Here is a 5048-nt window from a genome sequence, read left to right on the forward strand (position 1 = left end):
AACTTGAATTGTTATAGTTGAAGCAGGGTACTATGTCCATATCAGAGTATACTGACAAGTTTGAGGAGCTGTTCAGGTTCTCTCATATGTGCCAAAGGACTCCGGTGGAATATGAGGAATGGAAGTGTGTTAAGTATGAAGGAGAACTCCGGAGTGATATTTTCAGTTCAGTGGGACCAATGGAGATTAGGACCTTCTCTGAGTTGGTAAACAAGTGTAGGGTTGCTGAAGAGTGTGTGAAAAGGGCAACCGCTAAGAAAGGGAGTCACAAAGGATCATTCCCACAGAACCGAGGGAAGAGTTTTGCACTTAGAGGTCCGTCTTTCAAGAGAGGAAGCTCTTTCAGGAGGCCCAACAACAACAACTCCCAAGGAAAAAGGTATGGGAAGCAGCCTCAGAATGATCAAGCTTGTACTAGGTGTGGAAGTCACCATCCGGGAGCACCATGCAAGGCCGAATGGGGTTTGTGCTACAATTGTGGAAAGGCGGGGCATAAAGCCGCAAATTGTCCTGAGAAGCAGAAACAAGGTGCTGGGAACGCACAACAGACTGGTCGGGTGTTCACCACTTCAGCTGTAGGAGCTGAGGGATCTGAGACACTCATTCGAGGTAACTGTGAAATGGCTGGTCAAACCTTAAATGCTTTATTTGATTCGGGAGCATCGCATTCATTCATTGCATTTGAGAAAGCCCATGAGTTAGGACTGAAGATTGTAACTTTAGGTTATGATCTAAGAGTGTACAATGCTACCCATGAAGCCATGATAACTAGGCTAGGATGCCCGGAAGTTTCCTTTAGGTTCAAGTAGCGTGATTTTGTTCATAATTTAATCTGCTTGCCGATGATCGGTCTTGATCTTATCTTGGGATTGGACTGGTTATCTAAGAACCATGTCCTGCTTGATTGTTCTACAAAGTCGGTGTACTTTATGCCGGAAGATACTGAAGGGCCGGTCGTGGTGAATAATTATTACTTGAATTCGATGATGGTGAACTGTTCTGGAATCGAATGTCAGGGTATCCTGTTGTTAGCCGCGGGTGTTTCGGGTGATGATCAAAGGTTGGAACAGATTCCGGTTGTGTGTGAGTTTCCGGAAGTGTTTCCCGATGATATTGATGAGTTTCCACCTAACCGAGAGGTTGAGTTTGCTATTGAGTTGGTACCCAGGGCGGGACCAATCTCAAGTGCTCCTTATAGGATGTCACCATTAGAGATGAACGAGCTAAAGTCTCAGTTAGAGGATTTGTTGGGAAAGAATTTTATACAACCAAGTGTCTCTCCGTGGGGTGCTCCAGTATTACTGGTAAAGAAGAAGGATGGGAGTATGCGGCTCTGTGTGGATTACAGGCAGCTGAACAAGGTTGCAATAAAGAATAAGTACCCATTGCCGAGAATTGATGATCTCATGGATCAGTTACAAGGAGCTGGAGTTTTCTCCAAGATCGATTTGCGATCCAGTTATCACCAGATAAGGGTGAGAGGTGAGGATATCCCTAAGACCGCTTTTAGGACTCGTTATGGTCATTACGAGTACACTGTAATGTCTTTTGGGTTGACGAACGCTCCTGCGGTATTCATGGATTACATGAATAGAGTTTTCCGTCCGTTTCTGGATAAATTTGTTGTTGTCTTCATTGATGACATACTGATTTACTCCAAGACTGAAGAAGAGCATGCAGAACACTTGAGAACCGTGTTGCAGATTCTAAAGGAGAAAAAACTCTATGCAAAACTATCGAAGTGTGAGTTTCGGAAGAGTGAGGTGAAGTTTTTGGGCCATGTGGTAAGTAAGAAGGGAATAGCCGTAGATCCAACAAAGGTGGAGGCTGTGATGGATTGGAAGCAACCAACCACCGTAACAGAGATAAGGAGTTTTCTGGGCTTAGCTGGCTATTACCGAAGGTTTATCAAGGGTTTTTCACAGATAGCTTTGCCAATGACAAAGTTAACCCGCAAAGACACTCCATTTGTTTGGACTCTTGAGTGCGAGGAGAGCTTTCATACATTGAAGAAAAAGTTGATCACTGCACCTGTGTTAGTGTTACCCGAGCCGAATGAGCCATTTGAGGTGTATTGTGATGCCTCATTGAAGGGTCTAGGGTGCGTGCTGATGCAGCATCGTAATGTGGTGGCGTATGCCTCACGAAAGTTGAGACCTCATGAAGTTAGTTACCCTACGCACGATTTGGAACTCGCTGCGGTTGTGTTTGCCTTGAAGGTGTGGAGGCATTATCTCTATGGGGTTAAGTTCCAAGTTTTCTCTGATCATAAGAGCTTGAAGTATCTCTTTGATCAGAAAGAGTTTAATATGAGGCAGAGAAGGTGGATGGAATTGTTGAAGGACTACGACTTTGAGTTGCATTACCATCCGGGAAAGGCGAATGTAGTGGCAGATGCGTTGGGTCGGAAGTCGTTATATGCGGCTTGGATGATGCTTCAAGAGGAGAAGTTGCTCAAGGGATTTGAGAGTCTGAAAATTGGTGCTCGAGAAGTATCCGGAACTTTGTGTTTGAGCCGATTAGAGATCTCAAGTGACTTTAAGTCCGAACTCCTAAAGGCTCATCAGAGTGATGAAGCTTTATGGAAGGTGTTACCGGCTATTGAGCAAGGAAAACGGTGGAGAGTGTCGGAAGAAAAAGATGGGTTATGGAGATTCAATGGTAGGATCATTGTGCCGGATGTGGGCACTTTGAGGCAAGATATTTTAAAAGAGGCACACAAAAGCGGATTCTCCATTCACCCGGGAAGTACTAAGATGTACCATGATTTAAAAGCAATGTTCTGGTGGCCGGGTATGAAGAATGATGTGGCAAAATATGTTTCAAAGTGCTTAACTTGTCAAAAGGTAAAGATTGAACATCAAAGACCTTCCGGGATGTTGCAACCTTTAAAGATTCCACAATGGAAGTGGGAAAGTATTGCAATGGACTTTGTGTCGGGATTGCCAAGGACTAGGGCTGGTTTTGATGCTATCTGGGTGATTGTGGACCGACTGATGAAGTCAGCTCACTTTTTACCCATTCGTATGACTTACACCCTTGAGGAGCTAGCACGGTTATACATAAAGAAGATTGTGAGACTTCATGGTGTACCTGCTACTATAATCTCTGATAGAGATCCTCGTTTCACTTCAAGGTTTTGGGGTGCATTTCAAAAAGCTTTTGGAACCCGATTAAGCTTGAGCACGGCTTACCATCCTCAAACAGATGGTCAATCCGGAGGACGATCCAAACACTAGAGGATATGTTGAGAGCTTGTGTTTTGGACCAACCGGTGAGTTGGGATCAGTATATGCCATTAGTGGAGTTTGCATACAATAATAGTTATCATGCGAGCATCGGAATGGCTTCGTATGAGGCCTTGTATGGGAGGAAATGTCAATCTCCGCTATGTTGGTATGAAGCTGGAGAAAAAAGCTTGTTGGGGCCGGAAATGATAGCTGAGACCACTGAACAGGTCAAGAAAATCCGTGACAGGATGCTTACGGCGCAGAGTCGTCAAAAGAGTTACGCCGATCAGAGGCGAAAGCCCTTAGAATTTGAGGAAGGAGATCATGTTTTCCTTAAGGTTACTCTGACCATGGGAGTAGGTAGGGCGATTAAGGCAAAGAAGTTGAATCCTCGATACATTGGTCCATTTCAGATCCTGGAAAGGATTGGGCCGGTGGCGTATCGGATGGCTCTACCACCTCATCTTTCGAATCTGCACGACGTGTTTCACGTGTCGCAGCATCGGAAGTACACTCCTGATGCTAGCCATGTGTTGGAACCTGAGTCGGTTCAGTTGAGAGAAGATTTGACGCTTCCAGTGGCTCCGGTCAGAATCGATGATACTAGTATCAAACGGTTGCGTGGAAAAGAGGTTTCATTAGTCAAAGTGGCATGGAGTCGAGGAGGTGTTGAGGAACACACTTGGGAACTCGAGTCGGAGATGCGAATGGACTATCCGCATTTATTCTCAGGTAATTGCATTTGAATTTTGTGGGCAAAATTCCCAATTAGGTGGGTAGAATGTAAAACCCGGTTAATTAATGGCTAATTAACCCATAAATGAGAATTTATTCTAGAAAGCCCAAAATGTGATTTTTATAGCTAAATGTGATAGAGGAGACTGAGAGAAGAATTTCGGTACCAATTTTATAGAAATCGGACCAAGATTGGACCGAACGGGCCAAACCGGGCCAACCGGACCCAAAGTGGGCCCTTGACCCAACTAAACTAAATCAAAACCCTAGTTTTCAGCATTCTCTCTCCTCACAACACTCAATTCACGCTGAAAAAGAGAGGCCATGGAGGGAAGAACACTCTCTCAAGTTCTCTCCCTTGGTTGATCTTCAAACCACCATAACTTTTGATCTAGAGCTCCGATTGCCGCTCCGTTTGTGGCCACGCGTTCACCGCGGAGAGCTCTACAAAACCCATACAACCAATCTTGAGGTAAGCCACGTGTTGCTGTTCGAATCTCAGCCCTTATTTTCGAGTTTCATGGGTGAAATGTTGAGATTTTGGGCTCTTTGATGTTATAGGACCCAACTCTCTTGAAGGAGAAGGTTAATCTTGTCTCCTTGGACCTTGGGTATGGTAAGATTCTCAACCCTAGTGTAATTTTGTTGTTTTATGATGTTTGGATTTTGAGATGTTGTGTATGGGTATGATGGTTGTGGCTTAGGTTGTGTATGTGTGGATATTGGAGCTTGATTGGTGATTTTGAAAAGCTTGGGAAGGGTTTGGTGGTGAAAAATCTGTTCTTGGAGGTGTTGAGGCCTTGAGAGCTTGTGGATAAATGGTTTGGAAGTGCTCCGGTGGAGCTTGGGAAAATCGGCTAAGGTATGGTTTCGGTTTCCCGTATCTTAATATGTAATGTGGTAGGAAATACTTAGGCTAAAGGCCCTAAGATAGACATTGAATTGTTGATGTTGTTGAATTGTTGATATATATGACGTGGTCATATATGTGATGATGATTATTGATGCCTTGAGGGTATGATGTATGAGAAATATGCATGTTGTGATATATGCTTGATGATTGGTTATAGTTGAATTGTGGGT

This window comes from Arachis duranensis, chromosome 9 (genome assembly GCF_000817695.3).
Source record: "Arachis duranensis cultivar V14167 chromosome 9, aradu.V14167.gnm2.J7QH, whole genome shotgun sequence".
In the NCBI taxonomy this organism is placed as follows: Eukaryota; Viridiplantae; Streptophyta; class Magnoliopsida; order Fabales; family Fabaceae; genus Arachis; species Arachis duranensis.